Source organism: Perca flavescens, unplaced genomic scaffold, assembly GCF_004354835.1.
Source record: "Perca flavescens isolate YP-PL-M2 unplaced genomic scaffold, PFLA_1.0 EPR50_1.1_unplaced_scaf_75, whole genome shotgun sequence".
Lineage (NCBI taxonomy): Eukaryota > Metazoa > Chordata > Actinopteri > Perciformes > Percidae > Perca > Perca flavescens.
The window spans coordinates 1-26000 of record NW_021166730.1 but is presented as its reverse complement, the minus strand read 5'-3'; the positions used below and the strand labels follow the sequence as shown (position 1 = coordinate 26000).

Below are 26000 nucleotides of genomic sequence, written 5' to 3'. Positions count from 1 at the left end.
AATAGGATACAAGCTTAGTTACCAACTGGATCAGTAATAATAAAAAAGAGAAATAAAACCAAAGCAGCTCTGACGTGTCAAAACCTCTAGTGGCAGAAGCTAGGAGATTTCAGCATATTGATTAATATATCAATTTGGACTTTGTAAATTACCAGAGAGTAGCCTACTGGGATACAACATTGTGCGGGAGAATGGTCTGAATTGAAATGCAGGGGAAACTGGAGTTTTGTGATAGCTAGCTGCCTGCCAACAGCTCATAGCTAGCTTAATAAAATGTGGGGGAAACGGGGGTGTTTGTGCTAGCTAGCTGCCAACAGCTCATAGCTAGCTTAATAAAATGCGGGGGAAACGGGGGTGTTTGTGCTAGCTAGCTGCCTGCCAACAGCTTATAGCTAGCTTAATAAAATACGGGGGTGTTTGTGCTAGCTAGCTAGCTGCCTGCCAACAGCTCATAGCTAGCTTAATGCAAACTGCATTGATTTCAAGGCAGACAATTACAAAAACCTGTTCTAAAGCTCTCTCTCTCTGTATACTGAAGCCCTGATGCTAGGAATTTGCAGTCAGCGCATTTTTAATCCAGATGAGGGAATGATTTCAGATGCAATTTTAGCTACTCCTGTCATCAAATCCTCAGCTACCAAATGTTTGCTAATACAATAGCCAAGCTAACATGTATGTTACTAGTTAGATGGTGGATTGCCAAATACATACACACTCAAATCACTTCTTTATTCTGAAATTATTAGACTAAAACATTACGAAATCAGCCAAATTAAGAGTTACAAGAATTAAAAGTAAGACTTACTCTGCTAGGAGCTCTTTTTCGGTGCATGGAATTTCTGCAAGTGCTAGCACTTGGTCCTCCAGTCCTGCCTGCGCCAGATTCAGGTGAAAGCCTTGATGGTGGTGGACTTGATTCCATCGAGTGCACCGAGGGAACAGCATCGGTAATCAGCCTTGCATGGTCTCCAAAATCCCATCCGAGACTCCAACAAATCTCCAGGTGTATAACTCTCCGGAGTGAAATGAGCGCCACAAACGACAGAGTGTGTGGTGACAGACGCGGCAGTGAAGTCTGCTCACTTCACCTGCACAAAACGCACCCAAAAACGAAAAACCTTGCTTTTCCTACAAGGTAAATTATGTACACAATTTCCTGACAGGCTGGACTTTGTGCAACCAGCACTAACACAATAATTTACCATTATGACTTACATAAACTTTCTCTATAGCTCTCTCTCTCTCACCACTGTAGAGTGAGAAGAAACCTATTGTTTACCTCTGCCTACGTCATATGACGCGTTGCTAGCGGGAAAGGCTATTTCAGAGCCTAGCTTAAAAATGGGCACCCTTTCATCGAAATTTCTGCTTTAGGGTTTGTGTAACATAGCAATTTCTACTTATGTGTTTTTAAAAGACCTCTTCAGACAACATTAAGTATTAATTCAGTTATGCACATTGCTCTTTAAATATTCCAGAAGTAAGATAATCTGAAAATATCAGAGACATTGAATTTCAAGGCACAAGTATCTTTAACTATAAGGGTTATATGGATATGCATACCCCACTGTCGAAGAAGTTGTGACTTTCACAAAATCTTCCACCGACACATTCAAGCCCCATTAAAGAAAAATGTCTAGGTATAGAGAGATTATGTCAGGGCAGTAAGAGTAAAATGCTCACCTCTAAAATTCTCTGTCAGCTCAGACAGCCACCACTCAGTTAGCTTATCAGCGACAAAGCTGTCCATTCAAAATAACCTGGAGAAAACATAGCAATATAGCTAGAGGTTAGCAACAATTCGAAGACTTGACCCGCTTCTTTAGCTAACTCTCACTACTTCAACCATTAGAGCACTGTAATATGATAAGCACGGCACAGCTGGTAAACATTAGTCAATTATTGTGTTGCGTCGCGATAGCCGCGGCTACATGCCAACCACAGAATTAGCTACCACGGCTAACGCTAGTCTCAGCGTAGCGACTAGCTAAGCCATGGTCATTTATTTCAGCAAATGGTGCTAAACTAGCAACGGGGACATGGACACAGAAAAGTTTACGTTACATCAACAGTGAAAATACTCGCTTACCTTGAATACACGACGAAGTTGCACCGAAGAAGCACAGGCCAAAACGGATCGAGCGCAAAGCGACGGTTATTTCCAACGACTGTTGTGAGAAAATTCAAAATTCCAACAACTGCGGGGGAGGGGGGCGTTCTTCTTCTACGGGTGTAGAGAGGGAAGGAGGTGTTTCTTCTTCCTCCTCTTCTGAATTTCTGGCAGACTGATGTGTATGTTATTCACCTTATTCTGCGCGTCAACAAGGGGGCGCCATGTTTGTTCCGTTTTGTCTTGGAACTTCCGGTTGAGCAACTCTGTCCATTGCAGTAGCTACATTAGCAAATTAGTTAGCTAGCTATTTCAGAGAATATGTCCAGCATTACGTGTTCGGTGTGGGGCTGTCACAACAACTGGATAAAAAGTCCACGGGAAAACCAGGGAAGAATGTTGTGGGCCAGCTTTTCATCTTTATCCGCCGCCATCCAGCGATGAGGACCGGCTTATGTGGCTGAAGGCGCTAAACCTGAAGAAACCTCTGAAAAAGCCCTACGTCTGTTCCTGTCATTTTGTGGACGGCAAACCATCAGACCAACACCCATACCTGAGAAATGATTGGGGTATGTTACTCCTCCGACGAAAAAGGCTTGTTGGATACTTGTTAGGCTCTCAGGTAAGATAACATTTTGCTAGCACTAACAGCTATCAATATTGCTAGTCGTTAGCCAGCTAGCGGCTAATGAGTATGATCAGTAGACACACTGAGAATAGTAGCCTACGAAATTGCACAGAGCAATGTTGTGGGCAGACAGACAATTTCTCCTTAATTGCTTGCTTGTAGGCTTTGGGATGCTGCCGTGGGGAAAATATTCAGAATAAAACTCACTTATTCAGATATGCAGACGTGATAGGCTACACCCGTAACTATGCCTTGACTTGACCTCAATAAATAAACAGCATTACAACATAGGATCAGGTCGAGGCTTTATAATTGGATGTCCAGGACTGGTTATGTTGGAAGGCAGCAAAAATGATTAACCTTATCATTGGTTACTTACTGATGCTGTTATTTCTACAGAAACACCCTAAATCAGCTCTGCAAGCCAGGAGACTGATGGGATAAATGATGGAATAAATGAGGAGATTTGAAGATCACGCCTATGCTGTCAGTGACCCACTCCATTGTCCTCACCTCTATGACCAGGCAACACAGTGTCCTGAATGTCTAGTACACACCGAACTTCTCCTTCTCTTCTCTTCTAACCCTAACCCCATGGTTAAAATGTTTCTATTGTTCATTTTTACAAATCTATACAAAACTTGAACATAGATGTTAGTGTTCAAGAACAATGTTGTTTCTATTGTTCATTTTTACAAATCTATACACATTTCAAACAATTGTAAGCATCCACCATAACTTTTGTCTGCTCTTTCTACTTTGTTGATGTGAAAATAACAGTACCTTATGCACACCATGTATGTACAACTTTCTTCTTCAAAATGATCACCTGAGAATGACTTGTACTGGACTCCGCCTGGACGTTTAAGGCATGTAAGTGTAGGTGCTTACGCAGGAATACAACAGCAACAAATGTGGATGAGCTCCTGGTTATAGTGTTTCTTCTAATGCAGAAATGTGATGTACATGTTTTGTGAAAAGGAGCATTGCACAAGACTAGAAATAATATTTTTTAGAAGTTTTTCCATGTTTACAACGCTATACAAAACTTGAACTGATACCTGTGTATTGTAATACACAAACATGTCTTTGTCAGAGGGGGTCAATAAACGTGACATTTGCAGCATCTGTTATTTTATTTCATGTTTGAGTTAATGCTTTGACAGAGTACAAAACAAATTGCATTAAAAACAATAGGCATTAATAATTACAAGTAGTTTTAAGTAGTTAAGTAAGTAGCATAAAGTAATCAAATGTAGGGCTGCAGCTATCAATTATTTTATAATAGAGTATTCTACCAATTATTACATTGATTAATCATATAAGAAATTCTTTTGTTTTATTAAAGAGCAATAATAAACAATAGTATGGTTAGTATGGTCAGGCAAAGTGGAAGAGAGCGTGTCACGGAGGATAATGGGAGCCATGAGAGTAAAACTGTTATAGAACTTTTTTTTAATAGTTTAATGAGCTTGAAATTGAAAAGCTAGTTATGTATTAATTATAAATGATTATTGAAATGTAATGCTTAGTGTAACTTTCATAAAAACATATTCCTCAACCTCGCAATGCAAAACACGACGACCTTTCCACTGTGTAGATATTTATAAGCCTCCGTGCTTTTGTAATTTTTCATGGCCGCCCCATCGTTACCCATCGATAGCACAAAATAATTAAAAATATCCCCATATGACACCTGAGGATCTACCCACTCGGTGGAGTTCATTAGCCTCAGGTGGCGAAGTATAATCCCACCATCCGATCTTTATATGATGATTTTCGTCTCTTTCCATGTTAGCCTCTCCATGCTAATTCGCCAGGGTTTTCAATGTAGCTAACTAGCCGTAGCTAGCCAACCGGAAGTTTAAAGACAAAGCGGAAGCCAAGACATTTTAAAAATGGGCGGGGCTGAATAAGGTGAATAGGGGCAAGGGTTTAATATATGAACTTATTTCTTCTATTTCTTAGTTAATATATCCATGTTTAGAGGGTGTGTCAATTTATTTCTCCTGCAAATGGTGATACTGTTTTATCATAATGTACACAACACACAAGTGTGATTGTTCATATTATAAACTATGTTGACATGACAATATAATAATAAAAAATACATTGAGAGAGAGAGAGAAAGCCAACCCTATAACCCAGAAAATGGTTACTCTCTGAAAAAATAACCCATGATTTTAACCCAACATAAATAACCCAGAAACTGGGTTGAAGAAATAAACCAGGAGTTTTTAGTGTGTGTCTCAGTTGTGCATAAATCAAACAATTTTCACCTAAGTGTATAAAATAATTCGATATATTTTACATATATTACTGTATAATCGCTTCAGAGTTTCAAAGTAGTTTAAATGTCATTTCCTAAACCTTACCTTATCATGGAATCAAGAGTCAAGAATCTGTTATAGCCTAAACCCTAATGGCTTTGGAGCAAAAAAACTATTTGATGTAATTCACATATAGGCTATTATGATTTTATAATCGCTTCAAATGTGAAAATTAGTTAAAACGCTGTCAGTTCCACTCTAACTCCCAACATGCCAAACCAACATGGCTGGTCGATTTTGAGAGTAGCCTTGTATTTCAAAGCGGCTTGCCGCCAGCTGGCCGCGGTCCATTAGACAGAGGCAACCGCCAGAGAAAGTGAAGCAGTCGGCCCGCCAGCTGTTCGCCGGCGGCATCTCGCAAGAAATGGGAGTGACGTATTCGGCGGCAAACATTTCATCCCCGCCAGCGGGACGCACCTATAGCCGACAGCTTAGGGCCGGCGGCAAAAAGAAGCCCTGCAGATATTTTTTGCTATCTGGGTAGTAGCTAACGTTAACTTGCTAAGTAACGTAAGGTTAGTAGTAGACAGTTTAGCAGGTCAGCTTGATTAGTGGGTACCAACTAGTAATTGAGGAAACTTTATAACGCTCCGTTGCTCCTAACGCTAGGTAGTTAACATCACTGTTTATAACCGGAAAACCGCCGTTTAACGTTACCAGGTTATGCCTCAATTTTCAATAAGCTATCTATCTTAGCTGACTAACTTCACGTTGGTTCTACTTTATGAACAGTGAACCACACGTTGTAATTAACAATTTACCCCTGCTTCATTTAAGATTTACAAGTGTAACAAGTTACAACATGACATTAAACGGAGACTCTGCTTTGTGGACCACAACATCTTAATTTGAATGTGATCGTTATTTTCACTCATGATTCAGTGTGTCCAAATTAACATTATCATTCTGTCTTTCCATTCTCACTTTCCACATAAAAATAAATGGACAGGGAATTGAACAAACTAAGAAATAAGATATACTGTAGGCTACTTGAGTAGTAATAGGATGGCGTCTTTGCGCGTGCATGTGTGACGTCATCACACGCACGCGCAAACCCGCCATGTAATCTGGTGCTATGCGCGTGCATGTAACGGCGCGGGCGCACGTTGGTACTCGCGATCGCCATCTAGTGGCCGAATATGGTAGTGCATCTAATCGTCGAAGCTGCGCGCGCATACCGCGAACGTAATGACGTCGCGGTCGAACGTCGTCACACCGCGATCGCCATCTAGCGGCCGAATATGGGAGTGCATTTCGCGAACGTGGTGACGTATGTAGTGTGGGCGGCCGCTTCACCACTACAGGGGTCTGGTGCACTTGAGCGGAGGCGTATTCTCACAGATTTCATAGTACCTGTAGTACCCTTTTTACCACGTTGCGTTTTTCCGCAACAAAAGGCCATCTGGCGTTTGTCTTATGTTTTGGTGAAAAACAACTAGGGATCGTTTCTCAGCAGTGCCCTCTTTAGCCTTTTGTTTACTGCTATTTAGCTCTTTTTTTAGATGTTTTTTTAGCTAGTCTGGTAACTAGCTTGTTTCCACGTTTTTTTCCACATCAAAAAGCCCTCTGGAGTTTCACTTTTTAATTCTTCTTGGTGCAAGCAACGCAGATTAGTTTTTTCATCGCTACCTACAAGTGGTAAGTAAAGCTTGTGTTTAAGAATGTTCAAAGCTATTTAATTCATTCAGTCATTCATGAATTAGCTAAAACTTTGATCGTGTGTTCGTAATGCTGGTGGGTTGTACCACATGACGCTAGTGTTAAAAAAAAAAAAAAGAAAAGTTGTGTTAGACCAGTAGCTAGCTTGTAAATGTGGGGTCTTTTGTTGTGAGTGTTAAATCGTCATAAAGGGGTTTGGTTTGTGGTGTTTAAAACCCTTGTTTCAAGACGGGTCTGCTCACTTTTTACCTGCATTTTGTAGCTACGTGGCTAGCTAAAACTTTCCCTCGTTTTCTCAACAAAGTCCTCTGAAGAAAGAGGATTCGGTTCTACAGCAATGGCTGCATTTGGTAAAAAAAAAAAAAAAAAAAAAAAAAGAAGCTTATTGTAAGGTATTTAATTCATTCAGACATTTGTGACTTAAAAACGTTTTTTTTTTTTGTGTGTTATAATGTAGTTTGCATCATTAGGTGATCGTGCAAAGAGCTGGGATAACGTGGCTGTGTTAGTTGACGAAACTATTAAACCACAAGGTAAAAACTTATAAATATATTATACACTACAGCATTAATTGATTTAGTACTGTGTTTTCATTCATTTTGTTTTTGTTTTTTTTTAAAAAGCTCCGTGTAGCCCATTCCTACAGACCCCAACACGCCAGAACATTAAACCAAAGGCCACTCTAATAAGGAATAAGAACACAGCAAACAGGTATTTACGGTTTATTTATCTCTTTCAGTATGTAATATTTATTACTGTTTAATTTATCACTGTGTTTGTAGCCATCTAATATATATATATATATATATATTTTATATATATTATATATATATATAATCAGCCCCTGAATCAAACAAAAAGGATCCGCAAGGGCGAGGGCTACTCGCTCTCCCATGTGGCTGAAATCAATCCTGTTGAAAGACCATGTGCTTCGATGCCCCTCTCTGTGAAAGCTGCTACGCCTAACGTTCGCCATCGTAAGCCTAAGAAGCAATTTATTGAGGTGAGTTTAAAAGGAAAGCAGTAAAATAGCGTGTTGTATTTAAAAAAAAAAACGACCGGTCTCCCGCCCAAAAGTAGCAGCCCTTCCTTTGTTCCGGTCTGGTCTTACCCGGCCACTGTATCTTATGATAGTAACACAGCAGCTGAGGTGAGAAAACCTTTTGTAGCTAACAGAATATATTTACATAGTGTTGTAAAAGCTTTTTAAATAAAATGTATATATTTTTAAAAAGGCTTTTTTCCTTTGTTTTAGCAACTAAAGGCGACGGAAGACTTAGTTACATTGTATTTGACGCCTGAGGACGATTTCACACAGTCACCCCCATGGAGCAGATACGTATGTCCACACAAGCCTACGAAGAGATCTAGGAAGAGATCTATTGAGGTGAGTTTAAAAGGAAAGCAGTAAAATAGCGTGTTGTATTTAAAAAAAAAAAAAAAAAGATTTTTTTCTAATCTAATGCTAATTCCAGCCTGTGAAGCCATACACGACCGGTCTCCCGCCCAAAAGAAGAAGCCCTTCCTTTGTTCCAGACACGCCTTACCCAGACACTGTATCGGGTGTTCCTAACACCACTGCAGAGGTGAGAAACGCATTTGTAGCTAGCAGAATATATTTACATTGTGTTATAAAAGATTTTTAAATAAAATGTATATATTGTTAAAAAAAGGCTTTTTCCTTTGTTTTAGCAGCTAACGGCACGCAAAAGACTTGAGTCCTTGCATCGGTCGTCGCTAGTACACCAACGCCCTACCAGCCACCAAGTGTCTCCATTGAGAGGGAACAAAAGGATTCCCCTTTACAAAAGGCACCTGAAGAGTCCTTGCATTGGTCGTCGCTAGTACACCAACGCCCTACCAGCCACCAAGTGTCACCATTGAGAGGGAACAAAAGACATCTGATGAGGTGTGTGTGTGTGTGTGCTTGTGTGTGCTTGTGTGTGTGTGTGTGTGTGTGTGTGTGTCTTTATTTAACCAAAAATATTTTGTTATACCTCTAGACAATCCATGCCATAGAAGTAGGCGAAGTATCCGAAGACACCGGACTAACAGCGACAGCCCCTACATCACGCCAAACAAATCGTGAAGCTACAGGCGAAGGGTCTGAAGACACAGAGCTAACAGCACCCGTCCCTACATCACGTCAGACAAATCGGGAGCTACGGGAGAAGAGTCTGAAGACACTGGACCAACAGCAACACAGCTTACACCCCACCAACTGTGTCAGGCTGCTTTGCAGGAGGACCCTGAATATAATGTAGGTGAATACCTCTTTAACTGTATCTATAGCACCGAGGAAGGCACCGATTATGTCAGCTGTATACCACACACCTCTGTTATAACTGTGGCAGATAAAAAGTGTAACAGCGCTAATACCGCCATAACCACTCCTGTAAATGTATTAGAGGTTAACGTTCCATTCCTTGATAAGCAAACAGTACCTAATTATATTACTAACAATCGGTTTGAACAAGGTGGGGCACTAGGAGGTCCTGAGCAGTTAACATTACTTCAGAGTGCAGAGTTTTTTGAGTATTGTGTTAACACATCCCTCAACAACCTGCAGTCGCTGACCCTTATAAACAAATACAATCAGAATTAGCCGAATTACGAAAACAAAACAATGGTCTTATGAATAAATTAGATGTCTTGCAAACAGCTAACACACAATTGACCGGTTTGGTCACAGACTTTGAGCTGCGCTAGCCATTCAGGTCAGAGCTAACACGCATTTGGTTGATATGGTCACAGGCTTTGGCACAGCTATTGCCTCTCATGTCAGCTCTCTCAATTCAATGCTTGATCCTATGATAGTATGCCTTAAAAACACAATGAATATGACCCCGCAGTAAAAAGTGTTAAAACAGTCTATAGTTTGTGCAAAAAAATAAAAAAGAAATAAAAAAAAAAAAAAAAATGTCATCCCCACCCAAAAAAACAAAAAAATCTGAACCCCTAGGGGAGTGTGATGCTCGTATTGATGAGGAACTAGAATGGCCGTGCAAGGACGATTACACAAGAGCAGTAAACAATCCTCAGGATTTTGCACGATTGTGTGCAATGCATGCAAAAATATTCGAAGCATGGGCCCGATCTATGCCTCGCGCTAGACCTAGTGAAAGCAACAGTGAGAAAACACACACATCAGATAGACCTGCTCCTGAACAGTTGTCACATAATGGTCCTTCAAGCGTATATTCCAGCAATACACAGGCCAATACAGACTCTATACAATCATCAAATACAGACCCCACAGGCATAGATCAGAGTAATAAGAGACCATCATGTTTTCCGAGTGTTCAGCCCTCAAAACGATCTTGTACAGATGAGCAGACTGGTCCCCAACCGTCCACAAGCGCTTATAGACCCCCTCCATCACCCTCAGAAAATCCTCAGGGTAGTGTGCAGTGTGGTGCGGGGCGGGTTTCTAAGGTAACATCTGAAATAGCATCCAGACAGATACCCCTTTTAATGCTGCTGAATTTCGTCAAGATGTTGACTTGCGAAATATTGATTTGACGGATATTGGTAGTGTTCCTGAAAGGGTGTATAGCACCCTAACAGGTTTAATAGAGAGGGCGTTGGGTAATGCAACACAGGACAGTGTTTTAAATGTTGAGTTAAGGGGTCCCGCCGTAGATGTCCCTATCCAAACAATGTTGAATTCAAGCGATGGCTATAACACAGACACATTTCTGGAGCAAGTAGCACAGGCGATGCAGAGTAACGATAATTCACTGACCGAAGACTCTTTAGAATTAATTGTGACAATAGCGCGCAATATGTCGGGAGGGAATGGTGGGGGACGTCGAAAACTAGGAAGCATTGGTTACGATCAAATATTGTCAGAAAAAGGTAATGCTTTGTATAATCCCAAGAATAACGCTGGTAACGACAATCTCTGCTTTTCTCTCTGCCTGGCACATTATGTAAACAGCAGATTGTCGCATGATGAGAAGATGAATTATGCCAAGCAGCTGCATAATGATTTGGGTTTTGACTACACACATAAAGTTTCGTTCTCTGATGTTGACAGATTTCAGAAACATTTGAAAATGAAAATTGTGATATTCCATCATGTAGCTGGATGTAAAAACCCACAATCTTCAAAACGCATACGACAAACCCGATGTGAAAACAGCGTGGTTGTATTTGCATGACGAGCATTATTATCTCATCGTAAATAAAACGGCTTTTTTTTTTGGGCGCCTTACGTTTGCGAGGGGTGTTACAAGACCTACCAGAACCCTCTGGGACATCATTGTAGTTGGGATTGTAATGTGTGTTACACTGCTTGTATACCTGACAAGACCATTAAATGCAGAGACTGTAGACGCATATGCAAATCGCAACAGTGTTTTGAAAACCATAAAAAACCCGATGGGAAACACGGGCTTATACCGTGCAATACATACAAATATTGCGAGTCCTGTCACGCAACATATTGTGTGTCGAAAAATCCACACAGCTGTAAAAAACCTAAATGCCTACATTGTAGAGAGCCTTTAGGTGCTACTAAGCACTCTTGCTATATACAACCCGTAGAACGCAAAGAAAGTAGTGATAAGTATCTCTTTTACGATTTCGAAACACGTTATCAATGTGGGCGTCATGAAGCTAATTTTGTATGCGTTATGGATATGGACGGTCAAAAAAACTGCTACGAAACAACAAATTGCGTCGCATCATTCATTCAGAACTACAGACAGGAGAAATACAAAGGCTATACTTTTATAGCACACAATGCTTCAGGTTTTGACAGTTATATAGTTTTAGAGTATCTGGTGAGTCAGAAACTTTGTCCAACTATTACTATCTTGTGGTTCTAGGGTGCTTCTGATGATCGATTCTACTTTCAATCAGCGTTGGATCGATTCGTTCAGTTTTATCCCTATGGCTCTGTCTAAAACTCCGGCAGCAATGGGGTTCTCTGATCTTCTCAAAGGATTCTTCCCCCATGAATTTAACAAGCGAGAGAATGAGAATTATATTGGACCGTATCCTGCACCAGCTCTATATGGTTATGATGCTATGAGTGATGCCTCTAAGAAAACGTTCATGGAGTGGTACGATACGGTCCGCGACACCCCTTTTGACTTTCGAAAAGAGATGCACAGCTATTGTGTTAACGATGTAACGGTTTTGATTAAAGCATGCAAAATATACAGAGAGGCCTTCCACAAGTGCACAGGCCTAGACCCGTTTGCATACGCTACATTGGCTTCCTCGTGTATGGGTGTATTTAAAACGCTGTTCCTTCCCAAAGACACTGTTGCTCTGACATACGAAGGTGCCTACATTAGGCAAAACAAGACATGTTCTGATGTTTCAATACAGTGGCTTGAGTATGTTGCAGACAGAGAGGGCCTTGACATACAACATGCTCTGAACAGAGGTGAAAAGTCATTCGGTCAGTTCTTTGTAGATGGGTATTGTGAAGACACACACACGTGTTATGAATTTAATGGCTGCTTCTTTCACGGCTGTGATAAGTGCTATGCGCCAGGTGAAGTCAATCCTCTCGCCAAAAAAAAAAAAAAAACACAGGGTGAGCTGCGCTCGGAGTTCCATAACAGAGTGGCTGTTCTAAAAAATAAGCATCAGCTGAAAGTTGTGGTGATGTGGGAATGTGATTGGAGACAGGCTGTGGACACTAACCCTGACGTTAAGGAGTTCATGTTAACATATGAAAAACCAGGGCGTCTCAATCCACGAGAATCCCTCTTTGGAGGCCGCACAAATGCAATGAAGCTGTACCACAAGGTAGAAAATGATGAAAAGATCAGATACTATGATTTCACAAGTTTGTACCCAACTGTTCAGTCCAAAAGAGATTATCCAATAGGACACCCCCAAATAATACACAAGGATTTTGATGACATAAACGCATACTTTGGCATTGTGAAATGTACAGTAGCACCCCCCAGAGGCCTGTATCACCCTGTGTTGCCCTACCACTGTAACGGTAAACTGATGTTCCCCCTATGTGCAGCGTGTGCTGTTCAGATGAATCAAACAACACCTTGCACACATAACGATCAAGAACGGTGGTTGTCTGGCGTTTGGGTGACGTTTGAATTACAGAAAGCCGTAGAGAAAGGGTACAAGATTGTTTCCATTGCTGAAGTTTGGCATTTCCCAGAAAAAACTGATCAGCTTTTTAATGCCTATGTTAAAACATTTCTTAAACGTAAGCAGGAAGCTTCAGGATACCCTGGACATATCAAGACGGAAGACGAAAAACAAAAGTACATAGATGACTATTATGCACATGAAGGCATTCGTCTTGATCCGGCCAAGATATGTTTTAACAAAGCTGTCAGGCATACAAATAAACTGCTTCTGAATAGTCTTTGGGGAAAATTCGCCATGCGAAATAATATGACTACTGCTGAGCTCATAACAGAACCATCCCGCTTCACACAGCTCATGTTCAGCGACACTTTTGATGTTCGCCAGTTCTCATTCATCTCACCAGAAGTAGCGATTGTCCAGTGGAGATACACAGATGGTGAAGCATCCAGAGTAAAAGATGTGAATGTTTTTATAGGAGCCATGACCACCGCCTACGCTCGCATGGAGCTATATGATTTGTTGGATAAACTGCAGGAACGTATTTTATATGTTGATACTGACAGCATTTTGTTCACAAGCAGAGACGGCGAGTGGATCCCCCTCTAGGGCCTTACCTTGGCGATTTAACGGATGAACTAAATAGCGCTCAAGTCTGTGGGGCTCCTAACGAAGATTATATAACGGAGTTTGTTTCCGGGGGTCCTAAATGCTATGCTTATAGGACTGCTCAAGGAAATACACAAGTTAAATGCAAGGGTGTGACCCTTAATGCCTCAAATGCCAAAGTGGTTACACATGAATCGTTAATTGGTCTTGTTCAATCCTTTGTGACCAACCAGCAGCATCCTAGCCGTCCTGACCACAACAGCATTCACAATAAAGCGCGACAAAAAACAGTTCCATCTCAAAAAACGACACCTTGACAAGGAAAGTACAGGTCGTTTACAACAAACGACGTGTGCTCCAAGACTATACAACCGTCCCTTATGGCTACTAGGGATGTTTCAGGATTTGATGGTAGGCTTCAACACCCTTTTTAGCCTCGTTATCAGTGGTCCTTCGAATTGTGGAAAAACATATTTTGTCAAAGACATTATTGAAAACATGTCCTCTGTTATTTCACAAAAAATTGATAACATAGTATACATCTATTCATGCTGGCAACCAATATACGATCAATTGCTTAAAACGGTGAATATAAATTTTGTACAAGGTCTCCCGAATCGTTCTGCGACGAGGCACTCTTGCCTACTACTAAGAATAATTTGCTCATTATAGACGATTTAATGAATCAAGCCTGTGATAATTTGGAAGTTCAAAAGTTTTCACACAGTATATGTCCATCACCGACGTCTTAGTTGTATATATTTAGTGCAGAATCTGTTTATTCAAGGTAAAGCTAGTCGTACAATCAGTTTGAACACCAACTATATGATTATTTTCAAAAATGCTAGAGATCAACATCAAATAAGCTTGCTGGCACGGCAAATGTTCCCCGGAAATTCTAAATATTTTTAGAGGCTTTTAAAGACGCCACTAGTTACACCTTTGGCTATCTATTGATAGATTATAAATCCACAACCCCGATATTTTAAGACTCAGAACAGCTCTGATATCCCCACAGCAGGTTGTATATGTTCCTAGAAAAAGGTGTAATAATGTCAAGCCGAATGGAGAGGAATTTTACATTGTTAGACATGCTACATAAGGCGTCACCCAGAGCGAGAGGTGTCATTGTGAGCAACGCTAGTCCAGACTTTATCAATGCGCTTTGTGAAATAGCTTTGAACGTCCTAAGAGGCCACATACCACTGTCTAATAATCAGTACAAACTGTTAAAGAAGAAGAAGAAAGTTATTAGACTAATAGCTGATAAAAAGTTAAACATTTAAAAAAAAAAAAAAGACAATCAATCAAACAGGTGGGTTTCTACTCCCTCTCCTGGGTGCCGCTATCCCATTCATAGCAAGTCTTATCAACAGGAATTGAGATGGAACACACGCAGAAAATGTTTTTGGTTCCACAAAATCAATTAGTGGCATTACAACCTCCTCAAACAACGGACTCCTCAAATGTATCTCTGCGACAGTCTGTACAAAGTGAATTGGACCGAGCCATGAGTGATATATTGAAACAGCCTGACATTGATGTATATGAAAAAGCTAAAAGATATTCCAGTATTCTACAGCGGTACTTAGTCATGATAAAACAGGGTGAACGCGAGAAAAGTGTGATTACATTATCAATACCTGAAGTTGATTCAAAGGATGATTCAAAAGATGAAGAAGAAAATATGTTAAAGACAGAAGTGTTGAAACATATGCCTATAAGAAATAAAAAGAAATGCAGAATACATATTGGCTTCATTATCCCGACACAATGACCAGTTATCTTGGACAAATCAAGGGGAAATAGTTGTTGAAAATAAGAATGTGCCTGGAAGTCATCTGTATGATCTGCTGAAAAGTGTCACAACCCATAATAATGTTCCAGAACACTCTAGACCAAAAGGGTGGAACATATTTTTAAAAACGTTAGCTAGCTTAAATGTGCCACTCTCCGTAATCCCAAACACGTGGGTACGCTGTTCTATTGAGGCTTTTAAAACTGTTGCATCATCTGAAACTAATACACAAACGCCTATGATTGTTCCACGAACCCCTCGCACTCCTAGAGCAATAAGAATGGCCCTGTATTTACACATGGTACACCATCTGCTTTACGAGCAACTAGTACTCCTAGAACATTTAGTATTACACCACCCATTGCTAAGACTCGCTGGTCTAGTTTTTAATCTTTTATATTTTCTATTACACTACTTTATTTTTTTTTTACTTTTTAAACATATTTTTATTATTTTCTATTTTACTTTTTTTTTAAAACCTATTTCTATTATTACACTACTTTATATTTTACTTTTTTTTTTTAAAAACCTATTTCTATTATTACACTACTTTATATTTTACTTTTTTTTTTTAAAAACCTATTTCTATTATTACACTACTTTATATTTTACTTTTTTTAAAAACCTATTTCTATTATTACACTACTTTATATTTTACTTTTTTAAAAACCTATTTCTATTATTACACTACTTTATATTTTACTTTTTTTTTTAAAACCTATTTCTATTATTACACTACTTTATATTTTACTTTTTTAAAAACCTATTTCTATTATTACACTACTTTATATTTTACTTTTTTTAAAAACCTATTTCTATTATTACACTACTTTATATTTTACTTTTTTTAAAAACCTATTTTTATTTTGTTTTTATTCTATTGAGAGGGGTGTTTTCTATTTGATGTGTTTTCATTCATTTTGTTTTTGTTTTTATTCTATTGAGGGTGTGTTTTCTATTTGAGGTGTGTTTTCTTTATTCAACTATATGAAAAGTCAGTGTTGTATGTAAACATGTGACATAAAATGAATGTGTTTTACATAAATTTTCTATTCATGTGTCTGGCTTTATTAGACTCACGTGAAAATGCTGTGTTGTATGTAAACAGGTGACATTAAATGAATGTTTTACATTAATTTTATCTGTTGAATGCATTTTTTTTTCTGTATAATTTGTTTTAAAAAAAAAAAAAAAAAAAAAAAAAAATTAAGGCATTATAAGAATAGTATATTCCACATTCTTTATTTTTTGAAAAGAAACATCATTACACAATTTCTACCTATAGGTGGAACATGAACATTGTACACATTTAAATTTCTGATCGTGACACACAACGGGGTGTATACTGCTAACAAAATGGCTGACCATTGTATCGTTGCATACAAGATTAGTGCCATACATGCTCAATACTTTTGTATAAGGAATCTTTTTCTGAATATGACATAAAAAGAAGACGCAGTGCTGGCCACATGTTGTAGAATAATTATTTTGCACTTGGATTGCTGAATGGTACATCTCCACACAGTTCTTTAAGAGGAAATTGCCAATTTCCTGCGGAAAAAAAGGTAGGTGGATGTCCAAAGCTATCAAAGAACAAACCATGCTTGTTCTCTGTAATGTAAATACCTAGCCAGTGTTCACCCGGCATATTACTGGGCTGTGTATTTACAACGAGCATGGCGGGTAATTTACAAACAACTGTTTTTGGGAGATGATCGCATGGTATTACTCCTAAGAAATTTGTGTCTCTATTCATTCTTTTTTCTAAGGACGCTGGTGAGTTCTATTGTATTCATCTTTAGTAGTGGTCCAATAGGACTTGCCGTCTGTTAGATATTTCGATAACAGAGTCAAAAACTGAATAGCAGATAAGGGTCACAGTCCTAGGAAGTGGATTTCTGAACCGAACTTCCAAGCTTAACGTTACCCGTTCTTAATCAGCTCATCATTTTAATGCTGTTTCACAGGTCTAAAATGTAGTTTCACAATTACTTTTCCGTATGAGAAAGGGATGTGTTGGTTCTGATCGTCTCGTAGTTCTATCTGAATATCAGTAATAGTCGAGCGTGACAACGAGGTGTAGTGAGGACTGTCGTAACTCAGAGTGGGCATACGTTTGCTCTCATCAGAGATATTTATACAACGGAGCAGGAGTACATGACTATCACCGACTAGCTGATAGTCCACAATGTCACTATAAATAAATATATTATAACGACCCCCATGAATGTGGGCCGGGTGTGGAGCGGCACATTTTATATGAGGGCCAATGTGAATTTCGAACACAGAGTCTGGAATGAACCCAAGAATTTCGGCCAGACGCCCCCTAAACACAATATTCCAGCCGTCTCCTCCCGTGAAAAGAATCTTATTAGTGATAGGGTTGTGGCTCATAGTTATGTGGGCTAGGGCTGTGTTAGCAGCACATTTCATATTATATTCATTAACAATGCTGCCGATTGTATTATAAGAACCAACTGTTAGCCTTAGCTTGTTGAACATTTTCGTTTTCGTGTCGATGAAATCAATCTTGGCATCGTTCTCAGTGAAACTATTCCAGATCCTGGGATATTGAATTTCAATAAGACCAACTTCATACGGTGTTTGTAATATGATCGGTTTAGCCAGTTTTGTTCTGAATTGCCAAATCTTATTATTTGGATAAACTAATTGTGAGGCATTACTAGGTAGCGTAACAAAAAATCTGTTCTTATTCATAGCTCCAACACCTTTCACTAACAAACCACAATGACTAATATTACAATACTGAACCCTCTCTTTTATCTTACATCAACCATGTCTTTTTCAGAGATCCATGAATTGAATTTATCAGGCCATCCTAACCATTTCAGAAGTACAAGCTTTTTACGTCCTGTTTTCTTTCGAGCCAGCACTTTCTCAATTTTAAACACTTTGTTTTTGTCTACAATTACAGCCTGTAACTCTGCTTCGTAAAAGGTACCTGTCACCGGCTCCCCACTATTGTCTTTCAGTATATAAACAGGAGGAGTTCTACCTATACGTTTTGATATTGTAAAAAACTCATCTGTAAAGGTCTGTTGGTAACCTTTACGAAAAATGCCTCTGTGCTTTGATATCCTAACGGTGTCCCCCATCTGAAATTTAAACAGCACTGTTCCATGTGGTTTCATTTTGTACAGAGTGTTAAAGACAGTTTTCTCATTGTCTTTACATACGGAGGACGGAGCCATTTTTATTGACCTATGGTATGCAGAGTTGTAAGCAGCAACCATATCTTGTACTACCTCAATATATCGGCGTGAGTTAACAGCCGTTAAATATCTCCACATTCTGGTTTTGAAAGTCCTATTGAAACATTCAACCACACTTGCTTTTGTTTCGTTCGATGTGGAAAAATGGTGAATTTTATATTGTGTCATCAATTTTTGAAAAACCTTATGATAAAATTCTTTTCCAGCATCTGTTTGGAGCTTTTTTATGTATCGTCCTTGTTCCAATATTTCCTTAAAGGCACTTGTCACAATAGGACCCAATTTGTTTTTAAGACATATTACCCAGGCATATTTAGAAAACACATCAATACATGTCAATAAATAGTGCACATTATCGTTTTCCGCTGAATATTCAGACATATCGACCAAATCAGCCTGAAATTGCTTATCGATACCATTAACAATCACTCTGTTTCTTAGGAAGTGTTTCAATGCAGGGGCGTGCAGTGTATACGCATCCTGCCTCAGCAGAAACATTTTAACCGTGGGGATAATTGGAGACAAACCGGTACATTCTTTGACGGAATCACGAAGCCTGTGTACACCTCCTAACCCTCCTGGGTGGGACGGATCATAGTATATTTTGTGCATAACCATCTCCATGATTCATTTAAAACACAAGTGAACACATTAGAGTTATGTCATTCTTTTTATTTTTTTACAAAACACACTCACACAGTCATACATAGGACAGTTATGAAGACAGTGAAACCCGTTCTATCATAGATAGCATATTGGCTAATACGGATACATTGCTTTTACTGATTATGAATATATTTAGTTTTTGCAAATCCTGCAAGACATCAGTATACTGTTTTTCTTGCACATACAAACTCACTGTATCTACAAGCATTGTATACATAGTAAGTAGGTGATAAACTTTCAGCATCTTAAAATTGCGTGTAATGTTGGCTGACGTCACAAAATGTTTCCACTATACTCTCACGTGTCATTAACATTGATAATAACATCTGCAGCAGATCCTCCCAAGGAGGGGTGTTATGTTGTCTTCTTACAATCACCATCAGTTTTTCTAACCCACTCACAGCTGTATGATCTACATCAGCACTCTTACAATGGTATTTTTCAACGTTGTTCACATTATTAGCAATGGCTTGATCTAAAATACCAGATAAATGCGATACGTGATATCGCTCACTGATATGGTTATACATTACACAAACAATTCCCCATATTTTCACCGTTAGTTTTTTCTTGCATATAAATCGCGCCAATAGTCCCCAATCTCTCTAATTTCGGCTATTTTGACAACGTCGTCCCCTATCATAGAGTCATACATAGCACTGATCTTAGTCGTAACATCTTCAGCCGTTTTCAACTCGTACAAAACTGTTTCGGATACTCCCCGGATTCTACCCTCAGTAGCCGTGAGATGTTTCATGGACAGAAAACGTTGTACGACACCAATGAATTTATCAGTCAGTAGTCTTTTCATAAGCTGTTCAAAGTGGACAGTGTAGAAGTGTTCTGGTAGCCCCTCTAAACAGGCATGCTGTTTCTGGCTTGGATGATTGATCTGACAGCCCGAACAAAGCTCTTCCAAATACTTGTAAAGAACAATGTTAAGAAGATGTAGAGACGCTGTTTTAACGCTATCTATAAACAAAGATGACACCACACCATCCGTCTGATCAGGCGCCTCTATGTCCGAACAATCAGCAACACCTCCCTGTTGTAATGCAGCATATGTTGAGGGGGTTGATTGATATGCACATGTCTGAGGGGGAAGTGCCCCAAACAATAGAGATGGTGGCAGAGGAGGTGTAGGTGGGGAGGGTAGGAAGTGTTCCGGCGATAGAGGTGGCGATGATGACGATGATGAAAGGGATTGAGGAGATCCGGATGCCGTTAGGGGTGCAAATAGACCAGGGGTGTTAGGAGGCGTACCTGTGGGAGTCGAATGAAACCACTCCAGATCCTCTGGGAAGAAAAAAAAATAACACATTACAATCACAGTAGCAAAAAAATAAAAATAAAATCATTTTAACTATTTTGGGCAAATAATTAGCACATTCAAATTAGACCCACCATTTTGCTAGTCTTTGTGTCTGATGATTTTAGGTCTATAGAGGCTCCGTGGCAGGGGTAGAGACTGCTGGTCAGCGTCACCAAATATCAATCTTTTTCTTATGTTCTCATAAGAACTCCTTATTTTGTCTCTTCTGATGACATAGTCGATGGTGTCAAACTGTTTCTTCAAAATCTCCCAGTCACACCATTGTATAAAGAACACATTTTTAAACCATTTGTTGTATTCCTCGTTAGATACAGGATACGGTTTTAACTTCCATTCTTCATGACCACGGGCAGCAACGAACTTCTCCCTTTCACTGCAGGCGCTAAGGAAAATAAAATCCTCTGTAGGTCTAGTGAAACGGTCTGCTTCCACACGATAGATACTGGAGCCATTGCGACTATCCCATTGAGACACATACACCAGCTCAGGTAAGCCAGGATTGTCGAGGTCCGGACAGACAACCTCACGGAAAAGGCCTCAGTCTTTTACAGAGATTGTACAGGCTGTTTTGGCTTGGCTAGATAGTTCTACAGCAACACTAGTGTAAACAGCTAATGTCACGTATCCTGCACTGTATCGAATTGAATAACTGTATCCATTGACACCGACATATTCCAGATCAGATGTACACGATTCGGTCATGCTTGTAGGAAAGATCTCCGAACGGAATCGCTTATTTCTGGGAGCCTGACTCAAACTGCCTGTTGTTCCAGTATTAGTCTCACAGCATCCCCATAACTCTTCTCGGGGGGCAAGGCTCAAAACAAATGTAGTGGCTACTGTTCTAGATGTCTCACCTTCTTCAACAAAAGATGATCCAGATTGTTGTCCAAATGTGGGGAAAGCCATGGCTGAAAAACGATTCCTCTTTGCTTTTCCCGAAAAAGAATTAAAAAGTGAAAACTCCAGAGTGCTTTTTGATGTGGAAAACGTGGTAGCAAGCTAGCTACCAGAACAGCTAAAAATGGTGGATAAAAAAGTGAGCAGTCAGCTTTGAAACAAGGGGTTTTAAACACCACAAACCACACCCTGTAGGGCGTTTTTAAAATCAACCAATAGCAAACCCATTCTTAACAGCTAACCATTGGTCTAACAGACGTATTAACACCTTTTTTTGTTTTGTTTTTTTACAAAAATGTAAATGATGCCTCACCCCCACGTAACCCATATTTGGCCCCTAGATGGCGCTCGCGGGCTGCCGACGTTCGACCGCGACGTCATTACACTCGCGGTATGCGTGCGCAGCATCGACGGGATGCGCTCCCATATTCGGCCGCTAGATGGCGCTCGCGAGTACCAACAACGATTAGATGCAATACCACATTCGGCCACTAGATGGCGATCGCGAGTACCAACGACGTCACACGCACGCTCATATGACCAGATTACAGTGTGGGTTTGCGCGTGCGTGTGATGACGTCACACATGCACGCGCGAACCCACCACTCTAATACTACTAGTATCTTTACAGTGTGGTAATAGTACTTTTAATGAAGTAAAGGATCTGTATACTTCCAACACTAGGCTATGCTTAGTCTGTGATTTGCAGTCTTAGATTGAATGATTTTTTATCACATGGCTATGCGTCACACTGTAAAAAATATGGATGCAAAATGTTGTTGAGTTTAAACAAAACATTGTTTTTCAAACCTGCAGGCGGTATTTGGGATAGGTTTAAGATAAATGTAATCAAATCAGGTGCAATGACATTGTATCAGTAGTATTTACATTGCATCAACATCGGAGTCTGAACTTTCTGAGCTAATGTCAAGTTCATCTGGATTTTCTGTAGTGCAAAAAACCCGACTGTGATTTGCTGGGTTAGACAGGACATGCAGGTAGACTTTTCTTGCACGCTTTTACAGCGGTTTCATTTCCCCCAGCCTTTAGGAGGCAAGTGAGACCCTTCTTCGCATTCTCTGTTAGATGTCCTTAAAAATGGACAAAATGTGTCACTATACAGGCAAGCAACAAGTTGAAAAAAATTAAACATGACTTGGTAAAACCTGATACAAACATTTCAAATAGATGTGCACATTTACCTTGCAGGGTGTTTTCACTCAGACAAGAGAGACAACTCAGACAAGACACTGGCATGGGCCTTGAGAGAATCCCAGTGCTGCTTGATCTCTTTCACAAGGATCTTCTCCTCTTGAAGACTTCGAACTGCCATGACCCTATCGAAGACTTCCTTCTTTGTGCTGAAATCAACAGTGCCTGTAACACAAACGTATATGGATGGGAATGACCACTGCACAAAGTATGTCGTTTCAGACATAATTTCTCTCCCTCACATGCACTAGTGCGGTGCCTGTAGAAAACTGGAAATCTGTTAAATGCTGTCCTGCCTGCAGGCGCACTGCTTCCAGAGTCAAACACCATTTTGGAGAGGTTAATGTCTTTTAATGACATCTTTAACATTTCACATGCAAATAATAGCAATACACCCACCTAGTTTTTTGGATGCGTTGGTTGTTGAGAAAAGCAAAGAACAGTCAAGACAGAGATTCCTTACTTTAGAGATACTTTGACCTTAGGCAAGCATGCACACAATACATATCATGCGTACCATTTTATTTATTTTATTTGCCAAGGCCAGGGATCCATGCACACTGCTTGCTCGGGTGTAACAAGGCTTTTGTACTCGGCTAGCATGGCCTGCAAAGTGGTCTTTTGTTGCCTTATTGAAGTCTATGTCGACATTTGTTGCGGTCTATGAAACGAAAAAGAAAAAACAAACACTTTGTTCAACATGACATCATGACTTTGCGTAAACATACACGCCACTCTCAAAAACCAAATGGCGTGTTATCTGTACGCATTTTGAGCTATCCGCGTGTATGTCTACACTGTACACAGTGGACGTAAACATACACACCAAATGGCATGTTATCGCGAGAACGTGCCATGCTATCGTGAGAAGAACGTGACGCGTGTAAAAAAAAAAAAAAACAGAGGTTGGGTTTAGGGAAAGACCATTGGGAAAGGCTTTAGTAATACAAAAAACAACAAAAACACAACGGTGACCAACATCACGCGTAGGAAAACAATAAACGGTTGGTTTTAGGAAAGAAACATTGGGGAAGGCTTAAAAAAAACACACCACACGTGGGACGTGATCCTGGCTCTCCAGGGTGAAAGTCCTGTGTTTTAGGCTGCCACCACCCCAACCTACCACCGTCTTTTCATACTACTCACTATAGCGATAATTCACATGTAATGTAGGTCAATTGAGGCCAAACGGCGTTGATAAACACGCTAAAAAACAATTATTTGTCTTGATAACACGCCAAAATTGCATACAAAATGGCGTGTCATACGTACGCCACTTAGTGAGATCAGTCTGATTTGTTACATACATAATGTAAATGACACTGTTGGAATTCCAGCAAATCCCAAAAGAATGACGAAACATTTTGCCAAACAGATGGATCATAGTTAGATTTACTATCAATATGAAAGTTCATTGTATTGTGGATAATCTACTTGAATCAACACCACATTTCAGACTTAAATGTTAAAATACCATTGTTTTGGTAAAGGCGTTGAGATCTTGTTCTTATACTTGATGTGAGGGCCTCAATCTTCTGACACAAGACCTGTGTCATGCCTTGATGATTTGTTTCTCCTGGCAAAAAGTGAATAACAGCACCAATGTAAAAAAAAAAAAAAGATTAAATCTTTATGTCAGATAATGTTTAGAATTGTCTCACCATCTCTTTCACATCTTGCACAAATCTTGCAAAAATATCCTTTTAATTAAAAGCCATTCATTCTATGAATAAAAGGTATAATTATATAGTGTCTGCTTTTGACATGTGCTTCGTAGTGACCGCTATTCTGGAGAGAAACGCATTACACTGCTCCACTTCCTCCCCTAATGTCGAACCAGCCCCATCTTGGTTTGCTCCGCTCCATTTTACCTGGACAGAGGGAAACAAACTGAACATCAAGGGCATTCAGTACAGCAAATCCCTTCAGCAAGGCCCAAAAGCCCCCTTGAATTTAACTAAAACCTAATCAAAATTCAAACTGACACAATACAGTGGCTTGAAAAAGTATTCATACCCCTTGAACTTTTCCACATTTTGTCACGTTACAACCACAAATGTAAACGTATTTCAATGGGATTTTATGTGATAGACCAAGTGGCGCATAATTGTGAAGTGGAAGGAAAATGATACATGGTTTTAAAAATTTTTTACAAATAAAAAAATTAAATGTGTGGCGTGCAAAAGTATTCAGCCCCCCTGAGTCAATACTTTGTAGAAACACCTTTCGCTACAATTACAGCTGCAAGTCTTTTGGGGTATGTCTCTACCAGCTTTGCACATCTACAGACTGACATTTTTGTCCATTCTTGTTTGCAAAATAGCTCAAGCTCAGTCAGATTGGATGGAAAGCGTCTGTGACCAGCATGTTTCAAGTCTTGCCAGAGATTCTCAATTGGATTTAGGTCTTGACTTTGACTGGGCCATTCTAACACATGAATATGCTTTGATCTAAACCATTCCATTGTAGTTCTGGCTGTATGTTTAGGGTCGCTGTCCTGCTGGAAGGGGAACCTCCGCTCCAGTCTCAAGTCTTTTGCAGACTCCAACAGGTTTTCTTCTAAGATTGCCCTGTATTTGGCTCCATCCATCTTCCCATCAAGTCTGACCAGTTTCCCTGTCCCTGTTGAAGAAAAGCATCCCCACAGCATGATGCTGCCACCACCATGTTTCACGGTGGGGATGGTGTGTTCTGGGTGATGTGCGGTGTTTTTTTTTTCTGCCATACAAAGCGTTTAGCATTTAGGCCAAAAACTTCAATTTTGGTGTCATCTGACCAGAGCACCTTCCTCCACTTTTGCTGTGTCCCTCACATGGCTTGTGGCAAACTGCAAACAGGACTTTTTATGGCTTTCTTTCAACAATGGCTTTCTTCTTGCCACTCTTCCATAAAGGCCCGATTTGTGGAGTGCACAACTAATAGTTGTCCTGTGGACAGATTCTCCCACCTGAGCTGTGGATCTCTGCAGCTCCTCCAGAGTTACCATGGGCCTCTTGGCTGCTTCTCTGATCAATGCTCTCCTTGCCCGGCTTGTCAGTTTAGGTGGACGGCCATGTCTTGGTAGGTTTGCAGTTGTGCCATACTCTTTCCATTTTCGAATAATGGCTTGAACAGCGCTGCATGAGATGTTCAAAGCTTGGGATATTTTTTTATAACCTAACCCTGCTTTAAACTTCTCCACAACTTTATCCCTGACCTGTCTGGTATGTTCCTTGGGCTTCATGATGCTGTTTGTTCACTCTAACAAACCTCTGAGGCCTTCACAGAACAGCTGTATTTATACTGAGATTAGATTACACACAGGTAGACTCTATTTACTAATTAGGTGACTTCTGAAGGCAGTTGGTTGCATTGGATTTTATATAGCGCTATCAGAGTAAAGGGGGCTGAATACTTTTGCACGCCACATTTTTCAGTTTTTTATTAAAAAATTTTTTTTATCATTTT

General features: G+C 39.8%; 3 long non-coding RNA genes across 4 annotated transcripts; 2 read left to right on the top strand and 1 right to left on the bottom strand.

The window, feature by feature from the left end:
• The first annotated feature begins 6373 nt into the window (after positions 1 to 6373).
• LOC114552142 (uncharacterized) lies at positions 6374 to 7438 on the top strand. The gene is made up of 4 exons (XR_003692140.1): positions 6374 to 6706; positions 7032 to 7077; positions 7185 to 7260; positions 7351 to 7438. It is a non-coding gene; the product is annotated as an uncharacterized LOC114552142 (long non-coding RNA).
• Positions 7439 to 7748: 310 nt separating this feature from the next.
• LOC114552140 (uncharacterized) lies at positions 7749 to 8434 on the top strand. The gene is made up of 4 exons (XR_003692137.1): positions 7749 to 7877; positions 7983 to 8114; positions 8203 to 8313; positions 8420 to 8434. It is a non-coding gene; the product is annotated as an uncharacterized LOC114552140 (long non-coding RNA).
• An 11592-nt stretch (positions 8435 to 20026) lies between these two features.
• LOC114552141 (uncharacterized) lies at positions 20027 to 24213 on the bottom strand. 2 transcript variants are annotated; one of them, XR_003692138.1, is made up of 4 exons: positions 24028 to 24213; positions 23071 to 23214; positions 22544 to 22718; positions 20027 to 20404 (listed from the first exon to the last, which is right to left on the bottom strand). It is a non-coding gene; the product is annotated as an uncharacterized LOC114552141 (long non-coding RNA). The 2 variants fall into 2 exon arrangements; XR_003692139.1 differs by lacking the exon at positions 20027 to 20404 and adding an exon at positions 21207 to 21459.
• Positions 24214 to 26000: the final 1787 nt, after the last annotated feature.